The sequence below is a fragment of the Oncorhynchus mykiss genome, chromosome 26 (assembly GCF_013265735.2).
Source record: "Oncorhynchus mykiss isolate Arlee chromosome 26, USDA_OmykA_1.1, whole genome shotgun sequence".
Taxonomy (NCBI): Eukaryota; Metazoa; Chordata; class Actinopteri; order Salmoniformes; family Salmonidae; genus Oncorhynchus; species Oncorhynchus mykiss.
Genome location: NC_048590.1, coordinates 32,944,521 through 32,966,621, shown reverse-complemented (window position 1 = coordinate 32,966,621; position 22,101 = coordinate 32,944,521).

Below are 22,101 nucleotides of genomic sequence, written 5' to 3'. Positions count from 1 at the left end.
GACCAGGGCTCTGTGGTGTCTCTCTGCAGTCTGGTTGGACTGGACCAGGGCTCTGTGGTGTCTCTCTGCAGTCTGGTTGGATTGGGCCAGTCCTCTGTGGTGTCTCTCTGCAGTCTAGTTGGACTGGACCAGTCCTCTGTGGTGTCTCTCTGCAGTCTAGTTGGACTGGACCAGTCCTCTGTGGTGTCTCTCTGCAGTCTAGTTGGACTGGACCAGTCCTCTGTGGTGTCTCTCTGCAGTCTGGTTGGACTGGACCTGTCCTCTGTGGTGTCTCTCTGCAGTCTAGTTGGACTGGACCAGGGCTCTGTGGTGTCTCTCTGCAGTCTGGTTGGACTTGACCAGGGCTCTGTGGTGTCTCTCTGCAGTCTGGTTGGACTGGACCAGGGCTCTGTGGTGTCTCTCTGCAGTCTGGTTGGACTGGACCAGGGCTCTGAGGTGTGTCTCTGCAGTCTGGTTGGACTGGACCAGGGCTCTGTGGTGTCTCTCTGCAGTCTGGTTGGACTGGACCAGTCCTCTGTGGTGTCTCTCTGCAGTCTGGTTGGACTGGACCAGTCCTCTGTGGTGTCGCTCTGCAGTCTGGTTGGACTGGACCAGGGCTCTGTGGTGTCTCTCTGCAGTCTGGTTGGACTGGACCAGGGCTCTGTGGTGTCTCTCTGCAGTCTGGTTGGACTGGACCAGTCCTCTGTGGTGTCTCTCTGCAGTCTGGTTGGACTGGACCAGTCCTCTGTGGTGTCTCTCTGCAGTCTGGTTGGACTGGACCAGGGCTCTGTGGTGTCTCTCTGCAGTCTGGTTGGATTGGGCCAGTCCTCTGTGGTGTCTCTCTGCAGTCTAGTTGGACTGCACCAGTCCTCTGTGGTGTCTCTCTGCAGTCTAGTTGGACTGGACCAGTCCTCTGTGGTGTCTCTCTGCAGTCTAGTTGGACTGGACCAGTCCTCTGTGGTGTCTCTCTGCAGTCTGGTTGGACTGGACCTGTCCTCTGTGGTGTCTCTCTGCAGTCTAGTTGGACTGGACCAGGGCTCTGTGGTGTCTCTCTGCAGTCTGGTTGGACTTGACCAGGGCTCTGTGGTGTCTCTCTGCAGTCTGGTTGGACTGGACCAGGGCTCTGTGGTGTCTCTCTGCAGTCTGGTTGGACTGGACCAGGGCTCTGAGGTGTGTCTCTGCAGTCTGGTTGGACTGGACCAGGGCTCTGTGGTGTCTCTCTGCAGTCTGGTTGGACTGGACCAGTCCTCTGTGGTGTCTCTCTGCAGTCTGGTTGGACTGGACCAGTCCTCTGTGGTGTCGCTCTGCAGTCTGGTTGGACTGGACCAGGGCTCTGTGGTGTCTCTCTGCAGTCTGGTTGGACTGGACCAGGGCTCTGTGGTGTCTCTCTGCAGTCTGGTTGGACTGGACCAGTCCTCTGTGGTGTCTCTCTGCAGTCTGGTTGGACTGGACCAGTCCTCTGTGGTGTCTCTCTGCAGTCTGGTTGGACTGGACCAGGGCTCTGTGGTGTCTCTCTGCAGTCTGGTTGGACTGGACCAGTCCTCTGTGGTGTCTCTCTGCAGTCTGGTTGGACTGGACCAGGGCTCTGTGGTGTCTCTCTGCAGTCTAGTTGGACTGGACCAGTCCTCTGTGGTGTCTCTCTGCAGTCTGGTTGGACTGGACCAGTCCTCTGTGGTGTCTCTCTGCAGTCTGGTTGGACTGGACCAGGGCTCTGTGGTGTCTCTCTGCAGTCTGGTTGGACTGGACCAGGGCTCTGTGGTGTCTCTCTGCAGTCTAGTTGGACTGGACCAGTCCTCTGTGGTGTCTCTCTGCAATCTAGTTGGACTGGACCAGTCCTTTGTGTTGTCTCTCTGCAGTCTGGTTGGACTGGACCAGGGCTCTGTGGTGTCTCTCTGCAGTCTGGTTGGACTGGACCAGTCCTCTGTGGTGTCTCTCTGCAGTCTGGTTGGACTGGACCAGGGCTCTGTGGTGTCTCTCTGCAGTCTGGTTGGACTGGACCAGGGCTCTGTGGTGTCTCTCTGCAGTCTGGTTGGACTGGACCAGGGCTCTGTGGTGTCTCTCTGCAGTCTGGTTGGACTGGACCAGGGCTCTGTGGTGTCTCTCTGCAGTCTAGTTGGACTGGACCAGTCCTCTGTGGTGTCTCTCTGCAGTCTGGTTGGACTGGACCAGTCCTCTGTGGTGTCTCTCTGCAGTCTGGTTGGACTGGACCAGGGCTCTGTGGTGTCTCTCTGCAGTCTGGTTGGACTGGACCAGTCCTCTGTGGTGTCTCTCTGCAGTCTGGTTGGACTGGACCAGTCCTCTGTGGTGTCTCTCTGCAGTCTGGTTGGACTGGACCAGGGCTCTGTGGTGTCTCTCTGCAGTCTGGTTGGACTGGACCAGGGCTCTGTGGTGTCTCTCTGCAGTCTGGTTGGACTGGACCAGGGCTCTGTGGTGTCTCTCGGCAGTCTGGTTGGACTGGACCAGTCCTCTGTGGTGTCTCTCTGCAGTCTGGTTGGACTGGACCAGTCCTCTGTGGTGTCTCTCTGCAGTCTGGTTGGACTGGGCCAGTCCTCTGTGGTGTCTCTCTGCAGTCTGGTTGGACTGGACCAGGGCTCTCTGGTGTCTCTCTGCAGTCTGGTTGGACTGGACCAGGGCTCTCTGGTGTCTCTCTGCAGTCTGGTTGGACTGGACCAGTCCTCTGTGGTGTCTCTCTGCAGTCTAGTTGGACTGGACCAGTCCTCTGTGGTGTCTCTCTGCAGTCTGGTTGGACTGGACCAGGGCTCTGTGGTGTCTCTCTGCAGTCTGGTTGGACTGGACCAGGGCTCTGTGGTGTCTCTCTGCAGTCTAGTTGGACTGGACCAGTCCTCTGTGGTGTCTCTCTGCAGTCTGGTTGGACTGGACCAGGGCTCTGTGGTGTCTCTCTGCAGTCTGGTTGGACTGGACCAGTCCTCTGTGGTGTCTCTCTGCAGTCTGGTTGGACTGGACCAGGGCTCTGTGGTGTCTCTCTGCAGTCTGGTTGGACTGGACCAGGGCTCTCTGGTGTCTCTCTGCAGTCTGGTTGGACTGGACCAGGGCTCTGTGGTGTCTCTCTGCAGTCTGGTTGGACTGGACCAGGGCTCTGTGGTGTCTCTCTGCAGTCTGGTTGGATTGGGCCAGTCCTCTGTGGTGTCTCTCTGCAGTCTAGTTGGATTGGACCAGTCCTCTGTGGTGTCTCTCTGCAGTCTAGTTGGACTGGACCAGTCCTCTGTGGTGTCTCTCTGCAGTCTAGTTGGACTGGACCAGTCCTCTGTGGTGTCTCTCTGCAGTCTGGTTGGACTGGACCTGTCCTCTGTGGTGTCTCTCTGCAGTCTAGTTGGACTGGACCAGGGCTCTGTGGTGTCTCTCTGCAGTCTGGTTGGACTGGACCAGGGCTCTGTGGTGTCTCTCTGCAGTCTGGTTGGACTGGACCAGGGCTCTGTGGTGTCTCTCTGCAGTCTGGTTGGACTGGACCAGGGCTCTGTGGTGTGTCTCTGCAGTCTGGTTGGACTGGACCAGGGCTCTGTGGTGTCTCTCTGCAGTCTGGTTGGACTGGACCAGTCCTCTGTGGTGTCTCTCTGCAGTCTGGTTGGACTGGACCAGTCCTCTGTGGTGTCTCTCTGCAGTCTGGTTGGACTGGACCAGGGCTCTGTGGTGTCTCTCTGCAGTCTGGTTGGACTGGACCAGGGCTCTGTGGTGTCTCTCTGCAGTCTGGTTGGACTGGACCAGTCCTCTGTGGTGTCTCTCTGCAGTCTGGTTGGACTGGACCAGTCCTCTGTGGTGTCTCTCTGCAGTCTGGTTGGACTGGACCAGGGCTCTGTGGTGTCTCTCTGCAGTCTGGTTGGACTGGACCAGTCCTCTGTGGTGTCTCTCTGCAGTCTGGTTGGACTGGACCAGGGCTCTGTGGTGTCTCTCTGCAGTCTAGTTGGACTGGACCAGTCCTCTGTGGTGTCTCTCTGCAGTCTGGTTGGACTGGACCAGTCCTCTGTGATGTCTCTCTGCAGTCTGGTTGGACTGGACCAGGGCTCTGTGGTGTCTCTCTGCAGTCTGGTTGGACTGGACCAGGGCTCTGTGGTGTCTCTCTGCAGTCTAGTTGGACTGGACCAGTCCTCTGTGGTGTCTCTCTGCAATCTAGTTGGACTGGACCAGTCCTCTGTGTTGTCTCTCTGCAGTCTGGTTGGACTGGACCAGGGCTCTGTGGTGTCTCTCTGCAGTCTGGTTGGACTGGACCAGTCCTCTGTGGTGTCTCTCTGCAGTCTGGTTGGACTGGACCAGGGCTCTGTGGTGTCTCTCTGCAGTCTGGTTGGACTGGACCAGGGCTCTGTGGTGTCTCTCTGCAGTCTGGTTGGACTGGACCAGGGCTCTGTGGTGTCTCTCTGCAGTCTGGTTGGACTGGACCAGGGCTCTGTGGTGTCTCTCTGCAGTCTAGTTGGACTGGACCAGTCCTCTGTGGTGTCTCTCTGCAGTCTAGTTGGACTGGCCAGTCCTCTGTGGTGTCTCTCTGCAGTCTAGTTGGACTGGACCAGTCCTCTGTGGTGTCTCTCTGCAGTCTGGTTGGACTGGACCTGTCCTCTGTGGTGTCTCTCTGCAGTCTAGTTGGACTGGACCAGGGCTCTGTGGTGTCTCTCTGCAGTCTGGTTGGACTGGACCAGGGCTCTGTTGTGTCTCTCTGCAGTCTGGTTGGACTGGACCAGTCCTCTGTGGTGTCTCTCTGCAGTCTGGTTGGACTGGACCAGGGCTCTGTTGTGTCTCTCTGCAGTCTGGTTGGACTGGACCAGTCCTCTGTGGTGTCTCTCTGCAGTCTAGTTGGACTGGACCAGTCCTCTGTGGTGTCTCTCTGCAGTCTAGTTGGACTGGACCAGTCCTCTGTGGTGTCTCTCTGCAGTCTGGTTGGACTGGACCAGTCCTCTGTGGTGTCTCTCTGCAGTCTGGTTGGAATGGACCAGTCCTCTGTGGTGTCTCTCTGCAGTCTGGTTGGACTGGGCCAGGGCTCTGTGGTGTCTCTCTGCAGTCTAGTTGGACTGGACCAGGGCTCTGTGGTGACTCTCTGCAGTCTGGTTGGACTGGACCAGGGCTCTGTGGTGTCTCTCTGCAGTCTGGTTGGACTGGACCAGGGCTCTGTGGTGACTCTCTGCAGTCTGGTTGGACTGGACCAGGGCTCTGTGGTGACTCTCTGCAGTCTGGTTGGACTGGACCAGGGCTCTGTGGTGTCTCTCTGCAGTCTGGTTGCACTGGACCAGGGCTCTGTGGTGTCTCTCTGCAGTCTGGTTGGACTGGACCAGTCCTCTGTGGTGTCTCTCTGCAGTCTGGTTGGACTGGACCAGTCCTCTGTGGTGTCTCTCTGCAGTCTGGTTGGACTGGGCCAGGGCTCTGTGGTGTCTCTCTGCAGTCTAGTTGGACTGGACCAGGGCTCTGTGGTGTCTCTCTGCAGTCTAGTTGGACTGGACCAGGGCTCTGTGGTGACTCTCTGCAGTCTGGTTGGACTGGACCAGGGCTCTGTGGTGTCTCTCTGCAGTCTGGTTGGACTGGACCAGGGCTCTGTGGTGACTCTCTGCAGTCTGGTTGGACTGGACCAGGGCTCTGTGGTGACTCTCTGCAGTCTGGTTGGACTGGACCAGGGCTCTGTGGTGTCTCTCTGCAGTCTAGTTGGACTGGACCAGGGCTCTGTGGTTACTCTCTGCAGTCTGGTTGGACTGGACCAGGGCTCTGTGGTGACTCTCTGCAGTCTGGTTGGACTGGACCAGGGCTCTGTGGTGTCTCTCTGCAGTCTGGTTGGACTGGACCAGGGCTCTGTGGTGTCTCTCTGCAGTCTGGTTGGACTGGACCAGTCCTCTGTGGTGTCTCTATGCAGTCTGGTTGGACTGGACCAGGGCTCTGTGGTGTCTCTCTGCAGTCTGGTTGGACTGGACCAGTCCTCTGTGGTGTCTCTCTGCAGTCTGGTTGAACTGGACCAGGGCTCTGGAACCTGTCAGTGTTTCCTCAGAAGGAGACTTCAGGAACGGAGACAGGCTTCATTTAATTAACTTTGGTTGATATTCTAAAAAAAACTCTCTCTCTTTCCTGTTTCTTTAGGGCTGACGTGAGGCACTGGCTGACCCCATCGGCCCAGCAGGCCTCAGAATGGGTATGGTGATGGGGTTGAAAGGCTGACGTGGTGGGGCTCTGTGGATGATCTGGGGTCAGGGTTTAGATTGAGGCTGAGGAGCTGTTAAGACAAGGTAGGGTTTGATATTACACCATGGGCATGCGTCAGTACCAGGAGGTCTGCAGAGCATTCAGACTCCACATCAGATACACTTCCTGGCAGGCAATAGGTGGGCGGCGTCCAATCCAAGACCCTGAAAGGAGCCTTCAAAACACACTATGTGCAGTTGAAAGCTCATAAAGACGCACTGCAGAGATCCACCTACGTGTTTCACACACATCAACAGGCCTGTGTGTGTGTGCGTGCATGTGTGTATTTGCGTGTCAGGGAGTGTAAGAGAGTGTGTGTACCTGTATGTGCGTGGAAATGTGTGATTGGAGACACTGTGCAGGCCCTTGCGGTGTGCTGCGTGTGTGTCTGTGTTTGTGTGCAATGTTGTAGTCCAACATCAGAGACCAGATGGTTCATTATGTAGTTATAGTTCAGTTCCAGACCTGGTGGTGGTGGTGTGACTGTGCATTCATTGTGGGAGAATGGCCTCACGTTAGGAAAATTGTGTACCTCTCAATTGATTTCACCCACAAGGGCCACATCCGCAGCTTTTGAATCCTGTTGGTTTATCTTGCCCAGAAATGCTCAAATTGAGCATATCGTTTTTAGACTAAGACCAGTCTACATTTTTTATACCAGAAGACAGTGACTGCAGACCACCAGTATGCATTGGTATGTTACGTGATATTATATGAATCACATAGTTTATTCAGTATCTTGTTTATCCCTCTAATATAATGTAATATAACACTGTAATTATCACCTGACCTAAACCAGTCAAAACAACAAATACCAACAGTGGACAGTGTGTCATTGTAACATAAATTACATTTCCCTTAAGAGCCAAAGACTCAAGAAATGACCAGAGTACTATTACTCCACACAAACTATTACTCCACACAAACTATTACTCCACACAAACTATTACTCTACACAAACTATTACTCCACACAAACTATTACTCCACACAAACTATTACTCCACACAAACTATTACTCCACACAAACTATTACTCCACACAAACTATTACTCCACACAAACTATTACTCCACACAAACTATTACTCCACACAAACTATTACTCTACACAAACTATTACTCCACACAAACTATTACTCCACACAAACTATTACTCCACACAAACTATTACTCCACACAAACTATTACTCCACACAAACAAATGTTTTTCAAATATGGTAAAACTGATGGTTATCTGGAAATGGAGCAAATGAGATTTGAGAAAAGACAATTACTGCTCACGTCATGATCTAACCATGACAACACACAGTACCAAACAATAAACAACTATAACTCTGCCTCCGAACTCTACAGGAGAGTTTTGGACAGTGGATTATTATGACAAAGTTATGTGTCCTCTGCAGAGAGTTGCATTACATTTGGTTGTGCTGATTCCAACCACTTACAGTTTACAGATCAGCGAGGCAGAAAACGCCTTTTGGCACTAAATCCTATACTCAGTCACTTTTTCTTATTGAAGAATCAACATGTCTCTGCTCAAATTCAGACGTATGAATCAGGACGACCCTGTCGTCAGAAACAGGTCCATATCAATCCCATGTCATCTCCTTTTCCCACCAAATCATGGAGCAGCAGGGAGTTCCGAGGGTAGACAGCTGGGGTCCTGACAAGAGGGGGAGAGCCTATACATAGTAACAGGCAGCAGGGTTCTGGCCCTGCAGGCTCTCCTGTTAGTGGAGTAAGGCCAGGCCAGGCGAGGCAGGCTCTACCTACCTCCAGCAGGGCTTGTTTCTCCCTGACAGTGAAGAGAGGAGACCATGAGCAGCATAAACACTGCACTTCCTCCCTCTCCTGATTTTCATTCCCAGCAGCTTCCTCCCACCATGTGGGTCTCTCTCCTCAGGGGTCCAGCTAGCCCCACCCACCCACCTGTTCCCCCTGTGAGACATGGCCAGAGTGTTCCACTCGGTTTTGAAGCTCCCACATTGCCTTTCGGCTTGGCAAGTGGTCCTGGCGTTTAGTCCAATCACAGATGACCCCTCTGATCCCCTACCACCAGAGAGGGGGTTAGGGTCCAACAGAAACAAAGCTCTGTTTACAAGAGGAGGCTGGATATCCACCTAGCTGAGCTGATCTCTAAGTTAACATATGGAGTGGCACTCTGTTTGACAACGCAAACACTGCTGTTCGCTTAGGAATGTCTTAGGATTCACTTTGTGTGTGACGTATGACCAGTATATTTTCTTGTCAATTTGTTTTGAATCAATTGCAATTCCCTCGTCATATTTTGACATACCATCGGCACAGTCAGAGTAGTTCAGGACAGGCACATGACAAAGTAATTACCATGACCTTCAATGCAATCAAGAGTTCGGTGTCCTCCGGCAGTTGTCCGCTGCTCTCTCTGTCTGTGTGCCATACAACCATCTTAAGCATGTGTGTTTACTGCTTGTTCTACAAAGCAAACAAAGACAAGAAGAGCCTCAGCAGTGATTAGAGAAATCAAACAAATCCTCACCAGGACGTGACCTCATGGGCCTCCAGGCAGGATCAGGTTCTTTGGAAAGGGTGAGTCAGTGAGGGTTGGGGGATGGGCGTTAAGGGATGGGGTTCCGGGACCAGAGGTGTGAACTCAGAGCCAACGGTGCGCCCCATCTCGATTTGGTTTACCATATCCGTCATGGGAACATCGCCTCTATTTTCTTTTCATTACAGGACCAATCCCTCTGCAATCCTTCTAAACAACAGTGGAATAACAGCTTATTTGCTCTGTGTGGCCTAGGAGGAGGGTGGAGTGATAGTGCAGACTACGGAGGTCCACCGAAGACTCTTTGTTGTTGAGCTCGACCCTCTGCAAAGGTGGAAACAATCTTTCCTCTCAGTGTAAACTTAATCAGTGGGGAATTGGTGAACCATTACAAGATTACATTTTTCCCACGACAATAACCTGGCCTCCTCACTCAAGCTGGTCCACTGCCTTACTAACTCTGCTATCTGATGCTATTTGGAAGTAGAGCGTTGATGATTGACTCACAGTATGTTTTTTCAAAATAGGGAAAATTAGATGAATTAAGATCTGACAGAAGTAACACAGAGGAAATCCAGACTGAGGCACTTTAAAGGATGCTGGCAGGGGACATTTGATTTGTACCTTTGTTGTATAGTGTATTGCAAAACTAAAATATATTACTCTTTTCATTTGTGCTCTGCTTCAAAAAACCTTGACAACAAAGAAGAATACCCAATTAAGGATGATTTTTGTTTTTAAATCCCCCCAGTTCAAAAACATGAGCGGAGGTTGCAGTGTCTGGGACAATCTGTCGGGGCAGGTGAGTGATGTAGAATGGCAAGGCCTGGCACGCATACGTCGTCCTCAGAACAGTCTCTGCCTAATTGGCCTTTCCACACGCAGCCTGCTTTAGATCAGAGCTGACACTGCTGCGTGCAGCGGGAGTCCAGGACAACCAGCTCTACATACATGTACAACAATCCAAGATCTGTTTAGTGTTTCCCTGAGGACTGGTTTATGATGCGTTTAACTGAACAGACAGGCTTGGCTCTGAGACCTGGCATCATGGGCAGTGGGCACGGGTCTATTGAAAGAAGATGATGACAGACGGCAGAGATACAGCAACACCAGTGAAGGAGGGAGTTAAGGCTAGCTGGGTTACCCTCAAGGCGAGGATCTGCTCTATTATCAACAGGTATATCAAAGATCAACATTCCGTATGCACCTGTTCTGCACCAAACCTTCATTTTCTGCTTCCATTCCACGTACCAAGGAATTGGGTCTCTGTCACTGTTAAAACTCAATGAATTCAATCTACATAAAGAAAAACAAGAACAATGGCCACATTTGTGATTTTTCAGTGTCATTCATATCAATCCTCAAAAATAGCTGTTATCAGATTAACCAAGACACAACCGGAAGTCAGTCTTAGTCAATAGGATTGGTATTCTCTTTAGTAAAAGCTGCAATATTCTCAGCAGTCAGGAGTCCTGCAGATAGAGATGCCCGTCATGATGTGTGAATGAGATGGAAATGAAGATGAACCTCTAATTTACAAAATCATGTCAACACCAAAGAGGAGCTGGAGAATGTCTCAGTTTGAAAGATAAATCCTGGACTTATTTTCTGAGGGAATCAAAGGGATAATTTGACCATTATGGCGACAGTTGAAGTCTGTGCATGACCGTACTATCCAGCTATTCCAACATAATATTTTGAAATAGACAGACACCCTGTACCCCTTTCTCTGGCTTAGCTTTTAATGGAACTGTGATCAACCACAACAAGATTTTTGAGGTCCGGTGTTCATCCCTCCGAAATCCTGCTGAACGTGAGTAGTTTTGGAATTCTGGAGTGCCATGCCAACCGTGAAGCCTCCCTGCCTCTCGCCGGCACTCCATGGAGGGCAATTTTCCTCTGGCTGAGCTTACCAAAGCTGCCTCACCTGGAACCAATCTGTAATACAATCGAAGGGTCCTGACTTAAAAGCCCAGTCCTTCCCTTTGATAGTCTTCTCCTGGTAGCCTGCGTGGCGCTGGAACCAGTCCCTTTGTAATCTTCAGATACAAAAGAGACCGAGGGATGGAGACAAGTATTCACCCATCAAAGTGAATTATGCAAATAACCCAGAAACAAAGCTCAGATACTCCTTATTCTTCCTGGGAGGGAAAGAGAAAATTGGGGCTGGACACAATGTTCCCTAACATCCATTGTGTTTTTTGTTACTTTACCACACACTGTAACCTACAGTAACATTGTGGTATATTGTAGATGTAGTAGTGACACAGTACTGAGTTCTCAGGCTCGCAGGTGTCAGGTGAGCAGCATCCTCTGAACACCCACCCAGCTAACAATTATAGGGAGAGAGAACATTATATTTTGTTCTGAAAACATGGCAACCATGTTCTGTGAATGTTTGGCTTGACGTTGATGGAAAATTCTCCAAACCCTTAGAAAACTGGACATTGTAATATTCTTGCAATGTTCTGATGAAACGTAATATTAATACTGAATATTCTGAAAACATGGTGACCACGTTCTGGGCAAGTTCCGTTTGACATTAAGTGAATGGTGCAAGGACTGTTTTCAAGACATCACTGGAATGTTCTTATGAAAACGTTAGGCACTCTTAAGGGAATGTTCTCTATAAAGTTGTGAGAGTGTTTGTTGTTAGCTGGGCAGACATCTCCTATCTAAACCATGACTGGGCCTTATTCAACAAATGACCTTCCTTCCCCAGTAGCTCAGCAATTTGCCCCTACAGAGCTCTGAGGACTTCCATGATAGGCGAGGCTAGCAATTAAACTTTAATAGCTGTCCGTTGAGGGGTCCAGAGGGGCCTACTCCTGAGTCAACATGCCAGACCCCATTTCCTCTTCCTCACATCTTCCTCGACAAGCAATCTCTCCCTTCTCTGTGTGCTATAGACCTCACCAAATCTGTGCAGCTAGTCCTGTAGGGAGCAGAATGGAGAGGAGGGAGAATCTCTGGCTCTAAGTAGCCTGGGAAATAAACCTAAGGAATGCAATAGAGAAGTAGACATTAAAACATGTAATTTAGGGGAATGATAATTGGATCCACTTTCAGAAGAATTTATATAACTTTAAAATTGGTGTCCATATATTGTAGCATGGAGAACTACACAAATTGTAACCGCTGTAAAGAAAAACTGTGCTAAATGAACCTATGAACCTCCCGAGTGGGGCAGCGGTCTAAGGCACTGCATCTCAGCATCACTGCATACCCTGGTTTGAATCCAGGCCGTATCACAGCCGGCCGTGATTGGTAGTCTCATAGGGCGGGCGACGCACAATAGGCCCAGCGTCGTCCTGGCAGGCGGTCATTGTAATTAAGAATGAGTTCTTAATTGACTTGCCTAGTTAAATAAAGGTTCAATAAAATAAAAAATATATATACAGTATGGCCTCTGATTAATGTCTTTCACTAACGAGTGGCCAATTTAATGGCTGGTTGTATAAAAGTGCTAAAAATGGGATAAAGGGCCTGTTCTGCCATGTCATGTAGGAATTCTCTTCACCAGACACTCTGGGGGATGTAGAAATAGTTATTTTGGAGCTGAAGCTCTTTTAAAAAAAAAAAAAGGTTACTTGCTCCTGCATGTGATTTTAATTGAGTAATTCGTTGAAATTGAATCAGCAGCAGAAGGACATGGATGTCAGGCATGAAATGAAAAGGCCAACTGTTCAGTGGCCTCTTTGTATCCCGACCCGGCCGGAGGTCCTTACCTTTGATAGTCCCCTCAGTCACAAGTTCTGATCGGCACGTGGCCAGCAGCCCTGGACCGGGGCACTGCCAGCGCTCGCACCACACACCCCCTGTCCAATCGTCTAATCAACTTAGCCCCTCTCTTGCTTTCATTTTTAGGATTCTCTTCTCACATGTCCAACGTTTTCACATTTTGGTGTGTTTCCATAATCCTATTTCATACCCCAGAGGTCCTGAGAGGAATTCCGGACCAATGTTAGATTACATTAACTTCCATCCAAACGTTTATCTTCATCCAAACTTGTCGATTTAGTAACTCACCTTAAATTGTGTGTAAAGTTGAACCTTTTGGGCTGATATCTCACTAATCAGATATTTGCTTTATGGTCTAACACGCAAGAGTATTGGGACGACTGTCCACATTGTAAACCATAGCAAACAGTAGCAAATCTACCAAATAAACGTGCAACATTTTCAAGGCAACAGTAGTCGATGGACCAGGACTACAACATGGCTGCCGTGCTCTCATTACGAGAGGCCGTGCCATAACAAGCCTGGTGTTAGACTTTGCCAACATCATACAATATCCAAAGAAAGGTCCTCTATAATGGCCATCATTATAGGAATATAATTGCTGTGTTATGCTCTAGTATGCTGCAAGTCACTATATTAGGAAATCATTAAATCTTATGGAAAAAACATGTGTTTCTAAATAACCATAGCTCATTAGCTATGAACAAAGACTGTGAGTGGAGCACAGCAAAGCTTGTCCTGGGGAGTTTGCGATTTCTGATTGGTTGTTAAGTTTTATTTCAAATCACTGCTACTGATTCCCCATGCGGGCAGCGGGCAGGATGTATTGTACAGCTTTATTATTACAGCCGCAGCAGCTGGCACCAAGGTGGAACCCAGAACTCAGCCTTGGATACCACATGCTGGCGCTACTTATTACCCCTTTCACTACCTATTGTCAAGGTACACCACCTGAAACCTACTGTACCGCTGGATAGACATTCTGATGACTGACTGGTTTATCGCTTGACGCACCTGAACAGCGACTGCTGAATCACACGCTCAACGTTTGAGTTGGCCCTCGAGACACTAAAGTGAACATATACAGCCATGCTAAATCAATACTTATTATCACGGCTTCTCATAAAACAAATCATAAAGATATCTGGTAACGCTTCCGTTTAAGGGGTCCAGTGTAATTACATGTGTAATTACACTGTAACAAGTATTGTAGTTAACGGTAACAACTCATAGTTACAGTGTAATAACAACATGCAACTGGTAGTAATTGCAGTCTGTAATTACAGCAGTGTAACAACAAATTCTTGTTACCAAGCTCGTTACAAATGGGCAGGTTTCCATTAAATTCACCAACTTCTTCTCAGCTGCATCCGATGCATTAACAACTGTGACAAAGGTTGGGAACCCTTGTGGATGCGCTTGGTGTCTGACAGATTATAGCCTATACTCATTACGATCAAATGACTTACCCATGAATGTGCACTGTTCAAAATATACTGAACATGGAAACAAAGATTAAAAACTCTGATTCGTTTCATTGGACAATACCTAGTAAGCAATACTATACACATTCAAAAGTGAAAAACTGTAGATATGTTATAAGAAATTTGATAGCATATCTACACTTTTGAATGTATTGCTTACTAGGTATTGTCCAATGAATTCTGTAACCACTCCCTCTTCAAATCAGGGTTGATTGGAAAAAGCTGTTCAAAAGAGGACATCGTATTATCATATTTTGTACTCCCTGACGAAGGCCATGCAGCCGAAATGCGTCAGAATTGTAAATCTTTGTTCCCTTTGAACATGCCTTACAAATAAAGTCATTTTAATTCATTATATGAAGAGTGCCTTGGTCCTCCTTTCTATTTGATGACCAATTTACCCATTTTACCAAAGAGCACCTTCTGTCTACCAAAATCTACTATTGTTTCCCTTCCTCTTTTTTTTGCAACATGTAAAGTGTTGGTCCCATGTTTCATGAGCTGAAATAAAATATCAAAGAAATGTTCCATACACACAAAAAGTTTATTTCTCTCAAATGTTGTGCACATTGTGTGGTAAATCAAGAAGCTGAGTAAATGGCATGATCATTACACAGGTGCACCTTGTGCTGGGGACAATAAAAGGCCACTCTAAAATGTGCAGTTTTGTTAAGTCATCACAATACCACTGATGTCTCAAGTTTTAAGGGAGTGTGCAATTGGCATGCTGACTGCAGTAATGTCCACCAGAGCTGTTGCAAGATAATTTAATGTTATTTCCTCTACCATAAGCCGTCTTCATTGTCATTTTAGAGAATTTGGAAGTACGTCCAACTGGCCTCACAACCGCAGACCATGTGTGACCAAACCAGTCTAGGACCTCTACATCCGCCTTCTTCACCTGCGGGATTGTCTGAGACCAGCCACCCAGACAGCTGATGAAACTGTGGGGTTGCACAACCGAAGAATTTCTACTCAAACTGTTAGAAATTGTCTCAGGGAAGCTCATCTGTGTGCTCAATGTCCTCACCAGGGTCTTGACCTGACTTCAGTTCGGCATCGTAATGAAATTCAGCAGGCAAATGCTCACCTTCGCTGGAGAAGAATCTCGGATTAATCTTGGTTTCAACTGTACCGGGCAGATGGCAGACAGCATGTGTGACATCATGTGGGCGACCGGTTTGCTGATGTCAATGTTGTGAACAGAGTGCCCTATGGTTGCAGTAGGGTTATGGTATGAGCAGGCATAAGGTACGGCCAATGAACGCAATTGCATTTTATTGATGGCAATTTGATTGCACAGAGATACCGTGACAAAATCCTGAGGCCCATTGTCGTGCCTTTCATCTGGTGCTATCACTTCATGTTTCAGCATGGAAAGGCACAGCCACATGTTGCAAGGACCTGTACACAATTCCTGGAAGCTGAAAATGTCTCAGTTCTTCCATGGCCTGCATACTCAGCCGACATGTCACCTATTGAGCATGTTTGGGATGCTCTGGATCAACGTGTACAACAACATATTCCAGCACCCGCCAATATCCAGCATCTTTGCACAGCCATTAAAGAGGAGTGGAACAAGATTCCACAGGCCACAATCAACAGCCTGATCAACTATGCGAAGGAGACTGGTTTTCTGATCCACGCCCTTACGTTTTTTTTAAAGGTATCTGTGACCAACAGATGCATATCTATATGCCCAGTCATGTGAAATCCATAGATTAGGGCCTAATGAATTTCAATTGACAGATTTCTTTATATGAACTGTAACTCATTAAAGTCTTTAAAATTATTGCATGTTGCTTTTATATTTTTGTTCAGTGTATATCTCCAGTCAATGTTGTTGTTAGCACTTGCCCCCAAAATAATGCATACCAAATGGGTTTAATTGGTTGAGCTTAGGAAAAAAGATCTAGTACGAATGTCATCTCAGATGAGGAATGAGACACTATTTCAAAGCCTAAGTGCAATGTAATTACTAGTTGTTACACATGATTTAGCTAATTAAAATGAAGTGTATCTTGAGGGGTACTTACTTGTAGTTATAGTATGCCTACAAAGTACATTGCCCATCCTGACAATCTAATCGTCAGCTTCTGAAGGTGCCATCCAAGTGAAAAATAAACACACTCGTACACCACAGAGTACATGTAATATCTGCATAAGTACAATGTAATTACTAGGTGTTACACAGGATATAGGTATTTCTATATAATTACTTTGGCCTACTACTCATTACCAAGTGAAAATACCTACAAACAATAGATGAACTTCTACTTTAGTCAACTTTATCACAACATGTAAAAAGATTTTGCATTTCTTACAAAATAATTAGGATATTTATTGTTAGATTAATAATTGGACTCATTAGATTAAACAAAGACATAACATAAAAATAACTTTTATAGTGGTGACTCAAATCTGTAGACTATAGAATGGTGAGTGGCCTAGATAGGTCATTTCGAAAAAATCTGATTCCCTTTTTCTCCTCTTTTTAACATTACAAGTAGCAATGGAAATATGTCTCTGTCTGTCTGTTTCTTTCTTGAAAGCATTTCCCATCCTAGAGTCTGAGACCTTGTTGAAATCTGTGGTAGAGAAGAAGAATGTATAACATTTTAGCATTAGACACTACGTTAGCCTATACTAGTTATTATCATCATGCCTTCTATAGTTTAGTCTAGGCCTACCTAGATGTAAAAGTGCTTGTTAACGGCAAAGATTTTAATAACAAACCAAATTAGCATATTTCCGTTAGGGAATGCCTACTCTGGGACGTGTGCGTGGGCAATAACTCAATTTGCCCTTGCACTCCTTCTAAACAACACAATTACATTTGAAAAACTTTGGAAAAGGGTAAAGTCTACACAACTTAGTCTGAGTCTGTTTGTAACATATTCTAGTTTTGGGAAAAGAAAACTGTATTGACATCAAATGTTTAATTGATGAGAAAATCAGCATTGTCACAGATTGGGAAGACATTATGCCTTAAAGTGGAACTGACAGCGTTTTAACCACTTTGCAGATATGAAACAAACAGACAATCATAATGTCAGTCAAAAATATAACATTCCCAGTTTATGTTACAAACCCAACTTTATAAGCGGTTTTAAAAACAGGTTCTACTTGACTCAGCGTTCCATGACGTACACTGAGGTATTTTTTGCAGAATAGATGGATGCAGTTCAATGCATGATTAGATTAATACAATTCACAAATACATTTCTTGGTAGTCCAAAACATATTGCTATCAGGTTGTAAATCACAGCTGGCCTGGTACATTGTTTTCTGACTGTACGGGATGCACTGTTTCAGTTTCAATGACTCAATAATCTGGACAAAAACAGACTGTAACTAAGGCTGGGAATGTCAATACAATCAAACTAGCAAGGCTAATGATCACAACTCAGTTATAACGTGGCTAATAGGCTAGCGTATCTTTTTATATGGCAAGCTAAAAAAAAAGAGCCTAACATTAAATAGATAGCTAGCTAGCTGCTAGGAGGATGTAATGTCATGTCATTGAAGGAGTGGGTGAGCAACTGACTTTTTCCCCTCATATTGTTTTTCGGAGGCTATTCACAGCTAGAGATGCTGGTGTCATTTGTTTAGCTAGCGAGAAAAGTCCAGTTCAAAGTGAATGTTGGTAAGCCTGTGTGGCAATGGGTTGTTTGCATAAAGGCCTAGATTGGCTATGGTGCACAGGTCTGCGTAGACTCCGGTCCTGGACGAGACAGATGTTTTTATTAGGTTTATTTACTCCAGTGTCTATTAATTGTCCAAACGCACGGCCGCTTTCCCACTCTATATTGCTATAGATTTTTCACAAATACCTTAGCATGTGTAATTCCCAAATGTTCTAAGAATTTATGAAAATTTGAAAAGTGGTCACTTGTCAAATTTGATTTAGTTAAATGTGTCATATTCTTCCTGAGGGTGTATATGAACAGATTTTAATAAGATTTCATGTTGCTAAAATGCTGTCAGGTCCATTTTAATTCCTCAACATGATGCCTTAAATAAATAATAGCACCAGTGCATCCCATCCAAAAGTGAGAACGTTCTTTAACAGTTTTTCATGTGAACCGTTGGTGAACCCGTTTGTGCCATTGCGCTCATAAGCTTCCATTCATTTGAAACGAAAGCTTTACCTGGGCTTGGACACTAGACTCCAGAGCTTTTTAGTGCAGAGTTGTGTCAATGAAGTGATCGGTTCTAAGTTGGCTAACACATATAATGTGGTTTGTGCAGGCTGAAAATGGTGTGTTGGGATGCTATTGGCAGTGGTGTAAACTAAAGTATCAGTACTTAAAGATGCAGGTGTCATTTGGATCTTAAACAGAATAAATTCGTAACATATTTTATTTTACTGTATCTGTACTTAACTTTCCTATTTGTACTTTTGACAATTTTGACTTTAATTCCACTACCTATCTAAATAAAATCATGTACTTTTTACTCCATACATTTTCCCTGACACCCAAAAGTACTACATTTTGAATGCTTAGCAGGACAGGAAAATTGTCCAATTCACACTCTTATCAAGTGAACCACCCTGGTCATCCCTACTGCCTCTGATCTGGTGGACTCACTAAACACAAATTCTTTGTTTGTAAATTATGTCTGAGTGTTGGAGTGTGCCACTGGCTATCCATACATTTAAAAAACAAGAAAATTGTGCAGTCTGGTTTGGTTAATATAATTACTTATATAATACTTTTACTTTGATACTTAAGTATATTTAAAACCAAATACTTTAACTCAGTGAGTATTTTACTGGGTGACCTTTTATTAAGGTATCTTTACTTTTACTCAAGTATGACAATTGGGTACTTTTTCACCACTGGCTATCAGTACACTATAATTACAAGTAGGTACCCCTCAAGGTACACAGAATTTGGCTAGTTAAAATTAAGTGTAACACCTAGTTATTACCCTGTACTTATGCAGATAAAACATGCAATCTGGTGTACTAGTGTATTTATTTACCATTTAGGTCGCGCTTCCAGAAGCTTGAAAATGAGAGCCAGGTTGTCAGAATGGGTGATGTACTGTAATGAACTGTATACGTTGGTGAACTTAGTGGAAACCTGCCCATTTGTAACAAGCATGGCAACACTGTAACAAGCACACCTTAAAAGGAAATGTTACCAGATATCCTGTAATATCATAAATTCAAGTGAATTAGGTTTGTATATTCAGAGAGTAGAGATGGGAAGACACCCATATGGACATAACGTTGTCACATGTGATGTTTGCCTCTTTTCCCAACCATGCCATCCCCTGCTGGGCTGTAGCTGTGGAATGGGGCTCTGCTTGCTTGGGCTTCTGTCTGTGGCCTCCATTGTTCTTAGCTGAGCTATAGCTGGCCTCAGGCACAGCTAGCAGAGCACTAAACTCAGCTTCCTCTTCCCTCCAGGCCCGACCTTCCACTCCGTCCGCTCCCTTTCACTCAGCGGATGTCATAATATACTAAGACAAATTGATTATTCTTGCCTTTTTTTGTGGCATGGTTCTATGTTAATCAAATTAATTGGTTTACATTGTTCTTGTGCAGTTTAGTCATGTTGGTTGTATTTTAGAGTTCAGAGGAGAGGATGAGGGGAGAGACCATAAGGGTCAGAGGTTAGCCAAGTCTGTTCAGATTCACTTGAGATTGGGAGTTTTATTGTAGGATGTGGTGCTTCTCTGGAACCATTCCATTTATTTTAGTACCATTGTATTATGTTAGGGGATTTCCACCAAATCTGGAAGAGGACCAATCTCTAGTTTCAGTGTTGTATCATCCTTAAGGACTATAACACTGTTATCTGTTGTTTGCAGGCTCTCCTGTAGTGTCCATCCAGACTGAGGAATAGAGAGAGAACACTGACTTTGGATCCTGTGTCTGTCCAGTGGGAGACAGGACGAGGGACTCAAGGTTCTAGTCTATACTAAAAAATATATATATATAAAAAAAAAAAAATACTATGAAGATCAGCAGGACCCATGTGACCCAAGAGTCCGTAAACAGCACACACAGCTCTATCTGAAATCATTTGGACCTTCCAAGCAGGATGAACAGGGCTTTGTTGCCAACCTGGCTGACCCACACAACCTGCAATATCTAACAGGTTTGGACCACAGGGGCTACACTTTAAACTGTTCTACACTTCTACAATTACAGTGCAAATGTGCCCTTTATGCACTACGTACTCACTAATAATACTGCTTACGTGTGCCCTATCAGTGACATCCCAGGTCAGGTCTTCTCCAGATGAGAGGGGTCAAACTGATAGCTGACCCAAGTGTACAGAGAAAACCATTCAACCAGTCCAGTAACCTGCCAAGCCTTAACCTTTCCTCAATGTTATCAGTGGCTAAATATCAAGGCACTCACATTCACTTGGAAGGTCTTTGTGGGTCCTTATATTAGATAATGTGATCAAACATTATTAGTACATTTCATAAAAAATCCTGGCAGTTTGATTGCTCATTCGCCCAGCCTGTGACACAAGAGCACACACTCACATATTCACATATTCACATACCAATCAACTATGTAAATGTACATCAATAAGATCAGATTACTATTGTTGAAGTAAAATTGCATTTACATTGAATTGGGTAGCGGGCAAGTGAAGCAAGGAGTGAAATAAATGTTTTGATGTGTGTATGGGTTGATGGAGGGAGAGGTGGAGAAGACCCCCCCCCCCCCCCCCCCAACTTCTTGTGTTACTCAATTCCCCAACCCTGGGAATGCATGAACTGTGAATAAAGGACATCTTCATACATGCAAGTGTCCTCACAAATTAAATGAAGAACATGACTCTGATTAGGTGGCTGTTTGAAAGGGCTCCTTTCTAGTCTCTGTCAGGACATTCCTAGGTATTAGGCCGATGAGTGGCCCTCTCTGTTTCCTCCTCATGGTGACCTCTGCTCAAGAGGTCAGTTTTTTTGCAATACCTGACAGCTCTGTTGGGCAGAGAGGATGCCAGCTCCTCCGGCTCCACAACACAACACGCCACCCAGGCCTGTTAGCAGATAAACCAATACTGCCTTAGAGAGGCTGCAACACAAACATGTTTGATTCAACATTGTGCGTAGAACAACAAAGGTTTGTGGCATTTCCTGTTCATCAAACTGCATCAGACCTCATTGTCTTTATCTTATTGCTGTAGTAATGATGTAGTAATGTCCTCACATTCAGTGTCACAGAGAGATAATCCTCTTATTGGAGAAGCAAATGTGAAGAGATCGTTTTAATGCTTGTAGGAATACCTTCCAATTCAAATCCTTGTTTCTATGAAAGATCAGGAAAATCATAGTTTAAACTACAAATGTGCCTTACAGAGGCAGAGATTGTTAGTGTGGTATTCTTATGGCAGCCATCTCCTCTGTTGAACCTAATAAGATGACATTGTTCTAACAGCCACAGGACCACAGACTGTAACTACTTTGGAAGATGAGCTACCGGCCTTCACAGTTAGAGATGGACTCACTACCCACAAACCTCCTGGCCCACTGTCTGCCTCTCCTGAGCTTGGTGCCACAGTGCAATATCACCCCCTAACCCTCTAGGAAACACCTGCGAGTGCATTGGCAATGTCTATGTGTCTATGGATTTCTTCCATCAATGGAGACTTGGATGGCCTTTGGCTACAGTCCAGCCAGCCATCAAAATGAACATCATTGTGTGGTTTCACTGAGAAAACACAAACACTTCATTAAGAAGTGAAATATGAAATATACATCTTTTTGTGTTGCAGACAGAAGCTGCCTTGACTGCAGTTTGTCTCTGTGCCACTTACACTGAGTGTGCTCTGTAGATGGAAGACAGTCTCAGATAAATTGATTCTTGATTTCTCTACTGCCTGTCCACTGAAATCAAGCACTCTGTACATTCATGCAGTTTTACTGTAAAGTATGTGATGTGGTGTCATGCTTGTTAAACCAAAGTAAGCAGTGGTGCTCTGTATTGTAGAAAAAAGCTCCTGTCTAGGTCAGAATCCCCATCTCAAACCCTTTGATAAACAGTGAACCCCCTCTGTTATCACACAAGAGTGTTTTATGTGGAAACCCATGTAAAATGAGATCGCCATAGAGAGTCTTTACAACTGCTTCTCTTTTTCCAAATAAATGATAGAGTTCTTCTGCTCGTGGTCATTATCCAATATGGAAATGACTGACACAACCTAAGAGGCACACTATGTATCACCATAG